Genomic DNA, 18,970 nt, shown 5'->3' with positions numbered 1-18,970 from the left:
TCGATCGGTGTATTATTTTTCAAATGTATGTTTACTTTCCATAGTAAACAAATTTTGTCGAAACTCTGATCGCTTACATGTATTTTCTCCATTATAAAATGTTGTCAAACGTTTGTCACTTTATTCAGAATTTCCAAAACATTTTCACAATCATTTGAATATTGTAAATAGAATGAAAATTTTTTTCATAACTCAACAACTACGTCGCAGTCTCACTCCAGTCATTCGAAAAAGAGCACAATCAGCAGACACATAAACATCATGAAAGCACAGGTGTATACGTGCATCTGGATGCGTATAAATGATTTTTAAAGAACAAAGTTGAAACTGAAAATGTTACATGTTGGAAAAAAATGTTTATTTAAAACAAAAAATTTAAAGCTTTAGTTTTTACATTGATTTTAAAATGTTAGTGTACCCACCACCAACAATATGTGGGGTATATTGAGTTTGGCATTCCATTTGTAACATATCGAAATATTGGTCGTAGAACCAAAAAGTTCTAAGTTCTAATACGATTTAGCTATGTTCATACTCCCATCCGTCTGTTATTGGCACGCTAGAACCTCAAGGAAAAGACGTACATAGGGGGATGAAATTGTCTCTAAATATTTTGATCGTAAATCTTTGGTATTAAAAATGACAAAAATCGGTCCAGTAGAACTAAGATCTGAGGCAACCTGTAAAAGAGTTTATATTTTTCAAAAGTTTTTAGCCCGAGGCTTTGTCCTCAACATTCTTAAGATATTTATGCTCGATAAAGTGGGCCTTATATGAGAGCTATGACTAATTACGGACCGATCGTCACAAATTTTGGTGTAATGATTTGCGTATATAAGAAACATATTTTTGTTAAATTTTTTTTGGATACTAACATATTTCAGAGATTTATGCATAACAATGAAATTTGCGAGAATTTGGTAGTACGAGTTCGCTTTATATAAAACTTATTTGTGCTGAATTTGGTTTAGCTATGTTTAAAATTAAGATATTGATGAGAGCATAACTATTTTTATATATGGCAATTGCATGGAAGCTAGGCCAAATAATGGAGGGATGCTAAATAAAGTCAATAAGCTTAGTTCTTGGGGCAATATAAAAGTTTGTGCCAAATTTTGTCGAATTATCTTTAAAATTGGGACCTGTACTTTGATTACAAGGTTTACATGGATGGACAGACGGACGGGCGGACATCGCTTAATCGACTTAGAAAGTGGTTCTGAGCAAATTGGTATACTGTAAGGTGGTGTTAGGACAATATTTTTGCACGTTATAAACATCAGCAATACTCCAATATACCCTCGCCACTATGGTGGTGACCCATTATAACTTAATGGATAACAATGGATGATAATGGAATAATCATAGGAAATGTCATGGTATTTTTAGTTCCAATGAGTCTTAACTAGAACAAATAATTCAAAATTCTATTTAAATATACATGATGAATGCTCCAAAATCCATTGCAATTTGTACCAAAAGATGACACACGCTCTCCAAAGAGTTTTTGAAACACAATTCAAAGGATAAATAAAAGTGTTTTATAAAGCTTTATAGAATAGAAACATTTCGAGTAATTTATTCGGAACATCCTCTTCTTACTGATCCTATAAAAATTGAGGCACATGGAATGATAATATAAAATATTATGCCGCTAATTACTTAAGAAAAATTTGAAGTATTAAGTACTAACTATAATAAAATAAATTGAATCATGTAGTGAAAAAGTCACTAAAATCGAAATTTAATCCTATAATAACCAATTTTAATTTATAAGCTCAATATTTTATTTACTTTTTATACATATTTTTTTAATAAAACTTTGAAATCAAACAGTAACCCACTATTTTTAAGTGCAAATATTTTTATATTAAGAGAATATTTTTAATTTTTAAGTGCATATTTTATGCTCATAAACACTATTTTAAAGCATATTAACATTTGGTACAGTCATGAATCATGATAGAGGTGGCATAACATCAGAAACACAACATTAGATGTTATGAAAGTACAGCTACGTATATTTTTAAACCTACTACAAAAAAAGGGAATTTAATATACATATATTTTACTTTTAGTATAACTAAATATATTTGTGATGAGAAAGCAAAATATTTATTCTGCTTCCCGAGCTAGAATCATTTTGCGGTAATGTAACAATAATTATATTAAAAGCCTTCTTTATTTGCTTTTGATTGTCAAAAGCCACACTAGTTTATTTTAACTTAATTAATTTGTGTAAGAATTTGCAATTAAAACAACTTAAGTAATTTTGTCGAACATTCACAAAAACTTTGTGCGTTCAAATAAATGTATTCCCATTACGTTTTGTTTGTAAAAGCGTACTTAATGTCAGTCCAAAGCTAAACATTTGTTCATTTTGAAATAAATTTCGAAAACTGTATAAGAATAAATGATGAGAACAATAAAAGTACTTCTTTCACAGTGGGGTCAATTACAAAAAAAGTGGTAATAAATCTGAATCTTTTAAACAACAGGTCCGATTGCAAAATGATTTATGAACGAATCGTAGATGAGGACATATGCATGGTGAGATACGGTGTGCAAAAATAAACCATATCTGGTTAGGTAAACTTTGTACAACTTATACCATGTACAACAATGAATGCAACTTTATAATAAATAAAGTGCGGAGGTAAATAAATTCCTGTTCTTTTCACTATGTTATCTCTAGTCGCCTAGATTTTCAAATACAGAAATTCAATATAATATTTTTTTTAAATCTCTAGGGCTATGTTTCCTGGGGATCACGTCTGATTACCACGAAGCGGGAAACAAAACAAAAACCTTGTAAACTAGTGTAATTATTAAACTAAAATAGGACTTTTATTCGAATATGACATACCTTTAATAAATTTGTTTAAAATATTTCAAAATAAAATTCAAATCAATCAACCCAATTTTCAATTCGATTCGAATAAATTTATTCTTCTATTCTGTTACTTAATTCAAGTGAAATATGTTTTCTTAATCATTACTTAAAAGCTAAAATTAATCATATTATACTCTCTGCCTAATTATGATTCATCTGAATACAGAAAGTAATTTACTTTCTTACTTGTACTTACTTGTGAAGCAACAACTGCCGGAAAAAAATATTCAAAACAAAAATATATGTGGATAGATAATTTGAAACAGCAACAACATTAACAATAATATTTAAATATTCTTTTCAAATTTATTATCAAATACTCTGGTATGGATGTGTGTGAACAAATTGAACTACATTATCTATTTAACAAATACAATAAGGTTGTGATATGGTCTTCAAAAATAATGTGAACAATTGAATAATACACAGTAGATGACACAATTTCAACGAATGTATTTTAAAGAAAAGCCATGGAAATAAATAATTATTATAAATTAACCCATCAGTAGCAGTCGATTAAAATCGACTAATTATGTACATATGGGGGATTTAATGTCAAGTGAACCAACTTTTGAAATCGATGTCTTCTGACAGGGATGAAATTTGCTCAACCTAAAATGTCTTCAAGGAAAGTATCTAAGCTTTCTTTTGACCAAAAAAAATACAAAAAAAAGTCAACAAAGTTTCTGATTTGATTGAAGAATAGCTATCTAAACTATTTGGGACAAATTTTGCTAAGAACAATGGATGAGAAAAAACACCTGCTTGGCCAAAATGTCAAATTTTGACCCACTCAAACTCAGAGAGTTCTCCACCGATCTTGTGGAAAAATTACTATCTGAATTAATATCTAATAGAACTAACCTTGGTTCAAATTTAATCCCGATCGGAAGACATCGATTTCAGAGTTGGTTCACTTGACATGAAATCCCCCGTATACATTAGGTTTTCGGATATCACCATTTTGTTTATGGTTTTTGCGTAAATAAAAGTTGTTTTTTGGGAAAATTTTCGCTCCTTAAGGTGGTTCACATCTAATGATACGGATTTTGAGCTAATTTTTCTGTAGAGCAAAAACGGTTGAATATATTGCAAATCTGATTTTACCAATCAATTCAGCAGCAAAAATGAATACAATGGACGTTTTTTAAATCCTTAAAACGTTCAAAAAATCCTAAACGCCCTATCGTGCCAACAACAGACAGACATAGCTAAATCGTCATAGAATTTTATTTTTTAGTTCACAGTTTGGTCCCTAACTTTTTTGACCTTTTTTTCAAAATGGGCCGTTTTTTTCTCAAAAGAAAGCTTAGGTATATTTCTTTAAGAGGTTTTTGGTATCGTAGTGGGATGTCATCAACAGACATCGATTTCAAAAGTTGTTTCACTTGACATGAAATCCCCCCAAATAGCTCCCATATCAGGGTTAACACCGAAAAACACATTAACCTACGTAAATATCTTACAAATATCGATTTCAAACTAAAATTTTACACAGATAAATAGTATATAAAAATCGAACTGCTGGATTTTCTGTATATGGGTCCATATTTGATCATAGATCCCATACTAGGTCTACTTTGCACATTTTATGACAATCGCCCCTTACTACTTACTATACATTGCAGATCCCATATAAGACCCACATGAATATTGATAAAAAAATTAACACAAATCTGTTTCAAGTATTCATAAATCTACTGTATTGTGACTATCGATTCATGCATAAATCTGGTAATGTAAAATTTCCCAATAGAAAATATAAAACAAACCATGAACCATGATTTTATGCACAATAATCGGTGCAAATATTATGTTTTAAGTTATCTAATTTTTTTTTGTTCAATTTACTATATAGTTCATCAATTGTTAATTGTTGGCGAAATATCAAAAATTGATACTACTACTTTATAACGTTCAATTACTTTTGCTTATGTCAATTTGTATTTGATATGCTCTTAATAAAAATTTCTTATCTAATTTTCTGGGTGATAAAACAAGTAGGCAATTACTTTCGGTCAAAATTAGGGTTTTGCCCACCAAATTTCAGTCCCGAGAATTTTAATATCTAGCAATTTTATTTGGAAATTAAAGGAAAGGCTGCAATATCTACTTTTTTAATTTAGATTCTCATATTTATTATATAGGTTGTGTTACTTTGTATTTTAGATTCTAAAATTTAGAATTAAAAGAAGATATGAATCAAGTTTGAAGCCAATTCATATTGCTTCAAAATGTAGATAACAAAATGGACATTACAACATTTGAAATAGTTTAATTTGTCCTAAAATGAATAACAAAATTTTAGTTTAAACTAAAGACATTTAATTCTAACATTAACAAATTATAAAAAGTACTAATATTACACAGGTCAACAGCAAAAAAAATGCTTCACTAACCACTATATAGATTTGATGCATCATGGTTACCTATGTACAAAAATGGTAAAATTTTAAAATTCTATGGATAGATTTTTAAAAAAAAAAATTTCTAAAATTGTGAATTTTTTAAGATGTTTTTCCACATAATTTGTGATAACCAAACCAAAATATGCAAATGCGTGTTTATTCTGGTGAGTCTAATGGGCACATGGATAAAATATTTACACGTCTCAGAACTATTTAAGAATTTTGGCATCGATTTGTTAGTGCATATTTTTGCATATTTGACCCTTAAATGCATATTTTTGCATATATTTGTTTGAGGAGCATATTTATGTCATATTTTTGCGATTTAGAGCATATTTTACTGTTTAATAGCATATTTTGACTTTATCAAAAACAAATTTTGTCTTACTTATTTTTCGCTGTTGTGTTACAGGTTTTTACTTCCTTTGTTTAAAATTCAAAATTGAAAAATATAGTTTTTTAATATAAAATGAGCACTACTTTAATAATAGCGCCATCTAAATATAAAATTTTAGTTCTAATTCAAACTCAACCGTTCTAAGTGTTAAAGAAATATTATCTTTTAAATTTGCTCCTATAACGTCAATTGATGTCAAAAGAACATTTTCTATGTATAAAAATGTTTTCAGATCCAATAGAAAACGATGTTTATTTTAAAATTTAATTCAACATTTTGTAATTGCAATAATAACCTTAATTGAAGAAGTGACTTTATATTTATATAAAATATCATCAAAAAATACCTCTCGAGGACTTTCCATAACTTAAGTTCCTATTGTTTTTACGTTGTATTTATTTTTTGTTATACTTTGTAGTTCTTGTTATTTTTGTTTATTTTATGTTACTTTACCTTTTTAGAAATGAATTGTATTGATTTCTTTAAATAAAAGTATATTTTTTGGTTAAAAATTATGTAAAAGTTTGTTTTTTAAGAGCATATTTTTTTAAATTTTAAGAGCATATTTTAAAGTTTTTACTGCATATTTAAAGCGCTTAAAACGTTTTTTTAGGGCATATTTCCGGTTTCCCAATTTCTAACGTTTTCGATTTTTCATGAGCGGACTAACTCTTTTTGAATTATCATAAATTATGTGGAGAAAAGTCTAAAAAAATTCACAATTTTACAAAAAAAAATTAAAAAACTTTTCAATAGAATTTAAAATTTGGACCATATTTGTACTACTGGAACCACAATACATCTAAATTGTGTAGTGGTTTAAAATGCCTCTAAAATTTTTTTCGATTTGGTTGCCCTGTTTTATTCACATCTTAAACAAAAAGAAAAAATATTTTACTTTGGCTAAATTCAGCCTTTTTGATATTGAAAACAAAACATTTTTCAAAACAATCACAAATAATTCCAAAATATGTATGTATATCGGCCCAAAACTTGAGTTTCACTTCACTTGTTTGATCTTATTTAAATACAAAGCACTAAATTTGGCTGTAACTCGAAAACGAGGTATAAATTATAGGAAAAACTTCCATAACTTTTGAATACATACGAATTCCATTTTGGAATTTACATACAATAATTATAATTTAGTTGATCTTTTTGTGTAACAAAATTAAGAAAAGAAAAATATCCAGTTATCCAAGTATAAATGACATTTTTCGATTTTGGAGGTCATTTTGCTGAGAAGATTTTCAGTTTTTATAAAATAATTATTGAAATAAAACTGAATCCTTTCAAAAGACGTCACGTTTGTAAAATCAAATGACGCGTTCCAAAGTTATTCAATCCTGATCATTGCTAGCTTTTCACAAAAATCTTAGAGATATCCAATTTTAGGGAGCTATAAAATATGAAACATTTATTGGTTTATACGTCATAAAATGAGCATATAAGAGTAAAATACATATACATATACTTTCAATTTGAATTAAATCGAAGATGATTAAAATTCAACCTTGTTCCAAATAAAATGAATTTGCCCTATCATAGGAATTTACAATATTGTGTTGTTCTGGGATTATAAGGATTCATCATGAACATGATTGCCATAAACATATATTACATTCTTACATATGATATGAATCATAACTTTAACACATGGTTGCCGCAATCATATAAATAATTACTTGTAAAATTGTTGAAACTGTAAACATATTTTATCTCTGGGTATACGTTTATCAGCATTTTTATTTGGTAGTTTATATTTTAGATATCATAAAAATTACTTTTTTGGTTGTACGAATTAGCAAATTCTATTTTGGCTGGGGAACCTTCTATTTGGAAGAATTAATTGCATTTATTACATTTTAATTTTGAAAAAGTCAAAGTTTTTATATTTAGAGTTACAAAACATTTATTTTAATAGATATAAAACTCGCACCCCTCTAAGCGTCCAAATAGATCTTCAAGGAAAATATCTAAGCATTCGTTTAAGAAAAAAATGGGCCATTTTTAAAAAAAAAGTTTTTAATTTTGGAAAAAAATATCAAAATGTTTTATTTTTTTTTAGAAAGATTGAAGAAATAGCTATCTAAACTATTTGGGACACATTTTGCTAATAACAATAGGTTGATGAGTCAAATTTTGACCCCCTCTAACTCAAAAAGTTCTTGACCAATCTTGTTGAAAAATTGTGTCTGAATTACTATCCAATCGGATGATGTCGATTTCAAAAGTTGGTTCACTTGACATGAAATGCCCCATTTATCTGTTGTCAAAATTCAAATGACGATGTACTGTACAAAAAAACAAAAGGCCGGTATTTTGGGGCTTGGCAAAAAATAAAAATGTTTACATTTCCCCAATTTTCTTCAACAAATCTATATATATAAAAATGAAATGGTCCATGTATGTAATGTCATCACGTGAGAACGGCTGGAGCGATTTGGCTGATTTTCTTTTTATTCGATTCGAAATTTTCAGGAGATGGTTTGTAAAGACCGGCTTTTTTGAATCCAGTCAACTGTAATAAAAAAGCCCCTAAAGTATGCAGTACAAATTTAGATATTTTATTTGCAAATAAATAAGAACAGGCAGGGTTGGAGAAACTTGACGAACTAACATTAGTAAATCCTACCGGGCGAAGCCGGGGCGGTCAACTAGTCATTAATAATTATAATTATTTTTGTAATTAAAAACTATTACACATTAATGGGTTAAATGAAGTTGGTTTAAATGGCCCTCTCTTACACTCACTCACTCACTAACTACACTCAGTATAAATTTAAATTTTCAAACGCTAATCGCTTTATCGCACTTGGCAAATTATTATTCATTTAAATAATTTATTTTTTGTTGCTATTTGTTGTTCAAATCCATACATGTATGTTTATCTTTTTATGCGTTCGTGTGTTTTTTGTATTTTGTGGCGATTTGGCGTTTAGCGGCATAAAGAATTGAGAACATTGTGCAATTTATGTACTTTTTTTGGATATTTTTCATTCTAGTGTTTAATAATTGACCGGTTGTTAGGTTTTGTTTTCATATTTTTGTGGGATTCGCTTGGTTTGTCTGTTTTTCTGTCAATTAAAAAAAAGAGAATAAAAATGTTTTGACAGTTGAAAAGATATGTACATGCGCCTTTGTAACACAAGAGTGTTTGTTTACTTTAGTATTCGAGCGACAGTGACTACAAGTGTGTGTTATCGATTTTAAACAGAAATTTGTGTAAATAAAATAAAATACAGAGAAGAAGAGGAATCATACAAAGTACAACATTGAATTTAGTGTCTGAGTCACATGAGCCAAAGTGAGTAATTGAGAGTGCAAACCAGTGAGTGCATCTAAACAGCTGTTATTGAATTTTCCAATCGTGTAAATGCCTGTTTGTTTACATCTAATATTTTTTGTTTTAGATTAAATTTTGACATTTGTTAAGTGACACTGTGAGAACATGTAAACAAACAAGTACAAGTAAATATTGGACACATTAATAATGACAAATAAATAAATAAATTGTGAAATGTGAAAGTATCACGCGAAAATTAGTTCAACGAAATTGTGATTGATGTTTTAGAAAATGAATAAAATTTGAAAATAAAATCACAAAAGCATAAAAAGTATAAGAAAATGGGAATCTAACATCAATATGTTGGTCGAACCCACACGTGTCCACACATTTCTGCCCAGAATAATCAAAATGTATAGAAAATTAAAAGAAACGGAAATGTAATTAACAAACACTAATATCGCCATTTTTCAGTGCTTTTTTCTTTTCCGTGTGTGAAAGTGGAGAGTTAGAGAAGTGTGATTAAATTTGTTGTGCAGATTGCGTGTTTGCCACATGCAGCAGTGATGAATTTTCTTTAACAATTTAATACAGTTTATGTGTGAGTTTGTTATAATTTCATATTTTGTATTTTCTTTTTTTTTTTGTTCACCGTTTTCCTTTATTGTTGTATGTAGTACATAGTTTTGATGGTTGAAATTAAACAAATATTTAAGGAAATTGTTCATGTCACGAACTTGTCGCATTTGAGCTGTGATTCTGTTCATTTGTTTTAATATCACTTCTGTGGTCGTTTCAATGCGTGTGCCGCACCCAACCATATTTTGTGATTTCTGTTGCCACCAAAGCAAAAAACAACAAATAAATTTAGTAGAAATTGCAAATAAATTGCACCGGAAGCAACCGCAATTACAACAGTTAAAAATCTCTAATTCAGCTTTCTCGATATCGGATCATTTTTCCAAATTGCATTTGGAATGAAATGAAATTTATACTTCAATTAGTTTAATTATAATGTGTGCAAAATGTGACGAGAATTCCACTAAATTAAAACTCACACAACCATTCATACTTTAATAGTTATGTATGTGTGTATGTTGAATGAATGTGTGAAATAAATAAAAATTGATAAATATTAGTTTTTTTTATTGTTTTTACTGTGACGTCATGACAACAAACCTAAAACAAAGTGGAACAAACTATTGAAATTACTGGCCAAAACATTAATGTTTCCACAAATGTGTGAGTCACGTGCCACCTCGTTGTTAATGTACATTTTTCTTATCGCAACTAATAAATGTTTATTTCTATTATTTTTACAATACAAATAATTTTAGTTAATTTTTGAAAATAATATTGTTCCCACCTAGGGTTGCCAGCCTGGCTGGACTTGGCTGGATTGTCCAGCTTTTTTGATGCCTGTCCAGTTTCAAGCTAAAATATCATTTGTCCAGCTAAATAGAAATTTTCGACAATAATGTCTACATATATTATTTATTACTTCGTATTTACTTACTACTAATTAGTACACAGTAATAACTTATGCAAAAAAGTGTATGTATTTTTTGAAGAAAGGAAGAAATAAATGCCAAAAAGATTTATGGGAATACGTGTCATATGGAATTTCTGATAATGATGTCAATGAAGAAGAATGTAAAAGTTAAGGATTATCAGAATTATATTTTATGCAAAACATAATGCAGGAATTTCATACAACTATTTTAGCTGTTCAGTATGACTCTTGTACAGTTTTAGAGTTGCTCGATATAATGACCGTACATATAAATAACCTCAAAAGTAGAATAAATGAAAAATTTGTTGGCACCAAAGTTAACAGCATTTTAAAAAAAAATCGACTAATTAATTTTTAAGACTGAAGTAGAAGACTTTTTAAAAACTGCGGTCAGCTATGTGGAAAACGTTTTTTTTAAAAAATAGCATTTTTAAATTTAAAAAAAAAACATATTTTCTTGGGAAGATTTACAAAAGCTTCCGCAAAACCTTCAAATATCTGAAGAAATATATAACGATAAACTATATATATATCAACTACTGCAGCCTTCGTGAAGTTTATAAACAAATACCAAGAGATTTGTCAAATGCTATGGTTTTACCAAAGGTGAAAGGAATGAATTCGAGAATTTAAGAAAAGTTGTATGTTTCGTATTTTCAATACCAGTAAGCAATGCTTTTTGTGAAAGAGTTTTTACTATTTTAAACAATCTTTATACTAAAGAAAGAAACCGAATGTCATTCCACCTGATTAGAGCTGAAATATTAATACGAACAAATTTAGAGGAAGTTTGTAATGATTTTCAAAATTGTTGACAAACCTCTAGGTTTGGAATTGGCCAAAATGCGTAAGCTCAAAAACGAAATAAAGTGGCAGAGTTTTAAGTATTTAATAATATACATATCGACCCCTTTGCGCGAAATTATCGTATGTTACAAAAAACAAATTTTACAGGAGAGCTTTATTATTAAATTTCTTTGCCTTGGCTAATATCATTAATACCAAATTTTAAATGCGATACAATAACCGATTTAGTAAATTAAATTTCACATACGTTAAAATTAACTTAAGTAGTAATATTTCCATAAATATAGAGAATATTGGTATAATATTTTACTATGTAAAAATGTAACATACGATAATTTCGCGCAAAGGGGTCGATATGCTTATCATGGACTGAACCGAACAAATTTAAGTTTAGTTAAATAAATTTTAAGGAATGGAATGAAAACATTTAATTGTGACTCTAAATTTTTAAAATTAACACACTGCTAAAAACACTTTTTGTAAGAACTTGAAAAGCGAACATGTGGGGATTGTAGACCCCCGTTTTCAAAGATTTTGAAACACCCTAAAAATGTTGAGTTATTTTGAAAAAACTGAAGTACTTTAATAAAACATTTTTAGACCAACAAATTTTAAACAGTTATAGAAAAGCAAAGAATTAAGCTTTCATCAAATGTATGCATAAAATGTATTTTCTATTTTTTTGTATAATGTTTTAATGAAAATTATATATAGAAAAAAACGAGACATTACTCGTTAAAATCGGTTTAAATTTTCGAAAAAGTTCGAAAAAATTAAAAATTAAATTAAAAACTCTACAAATATTTTATTAAAAAAAGAATTAATGAAAAGTTGAATAAAACCATGTTTTGTTAGGAACTAAATTTTACTATTTTCATAGTAAAATAAGCAATGAAAAGCTACGTAAAATAAAAAAGTTGATGAAACTAGTTTTTTTATATATTCTTAACAAAAACAATACTTATAACTTACAAATATATCAAAAACTGCATGACATTTTAAAGCATAATCAATTTTAAACCCGTTAAAAAATTAAAATCGGACAAAAACTGACTGAGTTACTGGTCGATAAGTTGACGAACATCACTTAAAACGGTTTTTTAGAATAACTTCTGAATTTGGGAGTGTTCTGAAATTTTTTTACACGATTTGTAATGTACTCAACAAGACCCCTTTGTCGTTTTCCAAGTTTTTTTCTCACTGTAGCACCGTGTAATACATATACAGTGGGGAGCTCAAATGAGTACATGTTTCTATTTTGTGCACTTCTTATGGAATAAAAATAAAACTAATAAAGCAAATTTTTCAATAGTATGGTGACCCAATGCACACGTCAAAAATCGTAAAGAATGGTGTTCCTAGAAAAATTTCTTATTAATGCAGATATCAGCTCAATGTCCTGAGTTCAATCCTATTGAGAATTTTTAGTGAATCGTGAATTGGCTGTTGAAACAATACCGATTAACTCCTACCAATTTGTACGAGCTTTAACAGCGGATTGAGCACGAGAGAGTATTCCAAAATAAGTTTATGAAAAATTTATAGAAAATATGCCAATGCGTGTAAAATTTTATTTAAGTAATAAAGGATTTTGAAAAAAAATTTTAAAAAATGCAATTCTTCCCTAAAGTTATTGTGGGTGCAAAATTGAGTACATGCGAGTTATTTTAGTTTTGTGTGTTTTTTTATTTAGAACTGGATGTTTTTTGGTTTGTATTGTAATTCATTTTGTTACATATTAGACATAAAATAAATGACAGAAACAATTTTTGGATTTGCTTTATTAGTTTTATTTTTATTCCATAAGAAGTGCACAAAATAGAAACATGTACTCATTAGAGCTCCCCACTGTATATACAGAGAGCCTCTAAAGTGCACATAAAAATATTTGATTTTTTTTATAATGAAAATCCTAAAATTTATTCATCGATTCAAATTTTAATGTTTAATGAGTTGAATAATAGATTCGGTTGTGAAAAAAAAGATTTAAGTCGCACTATAATAATTTTCATGATCCTAAAAACATCAAAAAATTCGGGGGTGTTTACTCACTTTTGAGGCTGTATGTATGTTGATTACAATGGATAAAATTATATTTTAATAAAAATTATTTACACAAAACCAAAATTAACATTTTCTCTGTAATTTTTTTAATGTCCAGTTTTTTTTGATTTGTCCAGCTTTTTAGACCCCAATGTCCAGCTTTTTGCAAATCTGAATCTGGCAACCCTATTCCCACCACACAGAAACAATTGTTGACATTGATAGGTGTGAAAGTATCATAAAACTCTTACAAAATAGTTTGTTCAAATGGAAAAAAATTCCCAGCAGTTTGAAAAGTGCCAATTGGAAATCTTGCACTAGCTATATTACTACTGGTACAACAAACTAGTTCGCTTAGCAGCCAAGGTGGTAGTTAATGATTACATAGGGCAACAAAATGGAAAAAAATTTAGAGGCTTTTTGAACCAGTACACAATTTGGATGTTTAAAAGGTTTTTTTCTCTAGATATGCACAATATAAAAAAATATTTAAAAATTCTTTCCATAAAAGTGGTAAAAAGCGTTTTAAAAGTGGTCGAATTTCGGCCACCAGACGATCCTAGTATTTTATAAAATGTTCAACGGTTTCATGTCAGACCGCACGTTTTTCGGCCAATGCTCGATTCAAACGAATCAGTTGCATTCAGTATAGGTTCTCTGTGATGGTGTGGTTAGATTTCAGCAGCTTATAATGTATAGAACCCTTTTACCCCTAACAAATACAGAGCGCTATATATATTTCGGTTTGGTGTCGAATCGGTTGGCCGCCTTCAAGATTTACAATAGATGGCGTATCTTTGAAACGCGTTTTTTGCAGAATTTTCCAATTTTTACTCAAGAAAAATTTATGTTAGCCCATTAATTTGGAATAAAATACATTGTCCAGTTTTTTCTCTTTTTTTGGTACCTTATTTCTCCCCCTTGAAGTAACAAATATTTTAAACAAATAGGTATATTCATAAGAAAGTCTACAATTTTCAAAAAATGTTCAATAACTTATTGACAATAAGTGACAAACACCTATCTGCCCCTTTTTCCAATAGGAAATTCCGAAATTTCACTGTATATAGCGGCAATATTGTTGAAGCTACATCTGTCAAATTGGATGTCATGGACGGATATAGCGTGTTCTGTTCGGTCAACAATCCACGCTCTTCGACCATTTTACGGCGAGGCTCATTTATGGATGAATGGGTACATCAACAATTAAAATTGTCAAAATTTTAGATTCAATATCGTCCAATGCATACTTAAAAATACACATTTTGGAGTATATTATGGGATAGCTGCGTCATCGGTCCATATTTCTTTGAGAACGTCAACGGCGATGATTACAAACATCTTTTGGCCTGAATTATTATTTTCAAGTAAACAAGTGATATTTCTTTTTAAATAGAGCAATGTTTTTATGTTTTGTTTCAATTTAAACCTCTTAACTGCAATAAAACATCATTTATTAAAAAAAACTGTGTGACTAAACTTTATTATATAAAATGAGTTATTACAGTTATGTTATTTCTTATTCATAACTATTAAAAATAATTAATAATATATCTATCGAATACTTAGTAATAGTTATGCTTGAGAAATACTTTTATTTGATACCCATAATAGTTATCATAAATTTTTAAAAATAAGAATTGGAAATAATAATTATTCTTAATAAATGATATAATAATTTATTATTAATAATTATTCGCAATTTTTATCGAATAAAAGTTATAACTATTAAGTCCTTGATTTATTTTATTAAATTTCAATGTTTTTTGAAAATATATTTTTTATTCTTTTGTTAATAATAAATATTTTCCTTTCAAAAATGTTGGCACCATTGCTTTCATATTAGCATTTTTGCGTGTATATGATATCAGCTGTTTTAGCTGTCACTTAACGTTGCGGACAAAATTCAATTTTCAACAGATTCATCCGCAACAGAACGGCAAAGTTACAGAAAAACTAACGACATACACAAATTTCCCTATGCTAAAAACAAAACAGCTGATTCGGAACGGAACGTACAAACTAATTAGGCCTTTAGGCTTTTTTCTTGTGTGGTTTTCTAAGTCACAAACCACAGAGGCCCTCAAAGCCAACATAACCCATACCATCGGTCAAATTCAGCCTGATTTATGCGCCATAGTTATTTGTTATTTGCACGATGTTATATTCCATACATAATGTAATCGATAGTTCTTGCAACCGAATAAAAAAAATCGATTATATCTCACACACACTTTGTTTTAATAGTGGATTGTATCTATGGTCGGAATTGACTGATTAACAACAATTTTTTTTGCTGTTGCTAAATACAATTTTCTCACTAAAAATTGGTACAAAAGAATTGTTCTCAAAGTTTTTGCCGAAGTATTGTGGATATCACTCGAAGCCGTGGTATACATATATGGTTTTTTCATTAGATATAAATATTGTTTATGTACATGACTTAATAAAGGGTCACACATGGCAAAAATTTGACGAAAAAGACGTAACCACTAAATAAAATATATTTCAATTCTTTTATTTCGCAGTAGAATTTTGAGTTAACTTAAAAATAACTCATGGTTAACCACAAATGAATCAGAGGTGACTCAAAAGCTAACCATTTTCTTAATAAAACCCCATTCAATTTTTCAATGTAATGTCATAGGAACGAGTCAGTAGTCACTAGAGGGCTGCACAAGCACATTCATTTTGTCGTCTACACTGAATGACCTCCCAGCAGTTCTAGGAGACAGTACCGAACTAGTGATTTTACCCATCATTTAGGGTGGGAGCTAGTTCAATAGCCACGTGACTAGTCATTTTAACACGGGCATGTTCTAGGCAGGGGGTCAATTGTCTCTTTTTGATTACAATGGGACTGAAATAGCTGGTCCATTATATAGACTCCATTTTATATATTTTGGTCATTTGACACGTGTGTGCACTTTGTAGTGCAGAGAGAAGACAATTGGTTACTTTATGCATCCCAAGTAATCTAGCGTGAAGACAATTGTCACTTAAGTGTCTCTAAGTAATCTAGAGTGTAGTCACTTTAAACGTTTTGTGAGTAATTCGTACAAACTGTTTTTTTACAGATTGTGTTAATATAATTCTCATACAGTTTATTTTTATTTTTGCTTAAGTATACTGATATCGCATGTAACATAGCATGAAGTCAATAGTCACTTTAGTGTCTCTTAGTAACCTATGGTGAAGTCACTTTAAACTTTTTTTTGTACTGCAGTTTATTTTACCCACCAGAAGCGTTGACTACCTTCGATCAGCTATCCGATAGTCACATTGTAATCAAAAGGGTCAATTGACCCCCTGCTTAGGACATGCACGTGTTAAAATAACTAGTCAAGTAGCTGATCAAGTAAATAGTTACAAAGCTAGCAATGTAACTGACGCTATGTAAACAGTTTGAGAATCCAATGCGTTGCCTACTTTGGACCAGCTATTAGACAGTCCCATTGTAATCAAAAAGAGACAATTGACCCCCTGCCTAGGACATGCCCGTGTTAAATTGACTAGTCACGTGGCTATTGAAGTAAATAGCTCCCACCCTAAATGATGGGTAAAATCAGTAGTTCGGTACTGTCTCCTAGAACTGCTGGGATATATGTTTGCACCCATACACACGAACATTTAATAATACAAAAAACTCGGTGTGCACTGCTTCATTGTGACCTGAATTCATATACCATTAACACGGTGTATATTTACTCTCATTGTCATATACTGTCTCTCATTCTATACTCTGTTGTTTTGTTCTGCCGTTGGTTGTTATTGTTCCTCATTCACACTCATTCGTTTTGTAAATAAATACCCAACGATCTGAAGTAACTGTTGTGCTGGCGAATGTATAAATATATTATAAAATATTAATATATTAATATATATAATAAAATATTTTTCCTACCAAATTTGTGATAAAAAACTACCAAAAACTACCACAACCTACCAAATTTTAAATATTTGAGAAATTCTATTTGGATTCGTTTCAAAATTAATAGTTAAATTAAAATAATATTAATGCTGTTATAACATTACCCAGAGGATGAATATTATTTAATTACACTACAATCATAAATATGTCACACCTAAAAATTGAGTTTGAATCGTTTCATTATTCACCATAGATTCCATACAGGGCCCACACCTAAAAATTACTTTAACTTCTAAAAGTGTTGGTATCCCGACAGAATTCAACACAAATTAGTTTCATACAGAAATAAATTACGCGTCCTAATTTCATGGCAATCGGTACATAATTGGTCATAGCTTCTTCTCAAAATCACTCACGAAAATAAATTATTGAAATTTTAAAAGAAAAATGTGTTTGCTAGCACAGGCTATTACTTATTACTTCTTTTAACATGACTACGCACAATTTAAATAATATTTGTTATAATTTGGAAGATTTAGAATATGTAAATTAAATTTTTCAAGAAATCTTCAAGCAGCAGAACAAAAAATTATATGAAAATAAAAGTATTGCGAGCCCTTTGGCATTTTTTGAACTGAACTCTACGAAATTCGTACACATTTCCTGACTAAACTAAAAATTTAAGATAATTCTGTCTTCATATTCAATTTTTCATAAATAATTTTATTATTTTGGAGTAACATAGTTTTTTTGTTATGATTTTTATTATTTTGTTCTTAAAAATTCTTATTCAAAAACTTACCAAAATACGACCAAAATCGGAACAAACCAACCAAACTACCAAAAGTCAATTTATTAACTTAAAACTCCCAATTTTGGACCAAAGCGGCAACGCTGGTAGTCACTCACTTTACATCAGTTTCAGCTAACCAGAAGCTACCTAATTATGAGTTAGCTTTTGGGGTATAAATAAAAGAGCACTATGAGTTAGCTATGAATAGACTTACTAATAAAAAATAGACTTACTAATAAAAAAAATGCATTACATTTTATAATTTTCAATTATTTGTTAAAGTGTTTATTAATTATTGTTAAATTGAGAAAAGTTTTACATTTATTTAATACTATAAGCTATTCTAAATTATATAAACTAAATATTTAATTCCCGCTGTTAAATTAAATAATAATAATAAGATAATTTGAGTCATTTAAATATTCATACATATAAAAGGTACAACAGATCTGTTATAAAGAAAACTTAAAATTATAATAATTACTTTCTAATTGTTATTAACTAAAGCTTCTTTCTTTTTATTCATGCATATAGACTGAAATGTCGTTTTTTTACTTTGAAGGCATATCTAATCCCCTTTTCAGGATATTTCTCCCCGTTAGCCCGAATTGATTCTAATAAATGAAAAAGAATCAATTCTTAACGAAAAAGAAAATAATTGATGAATAAAAATTAAAAAATTATGAAAATATATTTTATTAAAACATCATAAAAACGTTTAAAATTTTTAAGCGAAAGCTTGCCGTGGACACCATCTACATTTGATGCAACTATTAAATTTACCGAACAAATTTCTGTAAGGGATTTATGGAGTTGTCCTTTAATTAATGATGACATACAACGCGTCTTGTAAACATGATAGCGATATAATAACAGAATACTTACTTGTATTTTATATTCAATCAAACGTTTCTTCTGTTGCAATTTAAATTATTATTTATTTTTACACAATTTTGTAT

General features: G+C 28.9%; 1 protein-coding gene across 3 annotated transcripts in view; it reads left to right on the top strand.

Annotated features, from left to right (window-relative positions):
• The window catches only part of capu (cappuccino), a 253,224-nt gene that overhangs the window by 76,860 nt on the left and 157,394 nt on the right, over positions 1 to 18,970 (top strand). The window contains exon 1 of one of the 3 annotated variants that reach the window (XM_065501683.1): positions 9,327 to 9,585. The exons of the other annotated variants lie outside the window; for them this stretch is intronic. The gene's annotated coding sequence lies outside the window, so the exon portion shown is untranslated. Of the gene's footprint in view, positions 1 to 9,326; positions 9,586 to 18,970 lie in introns of those variants that run through there. 3 annotated transcript variants of the gene reach the window in all.

Source organism: Calliphora vicina, chromosome 2 (assembly GCF_958450345.1).
Source record: "Calliphora vicina chromosome 2, idCalVici1.1, whole genome shotgun sequence".
Lineage (NCBI taxonomy): Eukaryota > Metazoa > Arthropoda > Insecta > Diptera > Calliphoridae > Calliphora > Calliphora vicina.
This window is presented reverse-complemented; position numbering and strand designations above follow the sequence as displayed.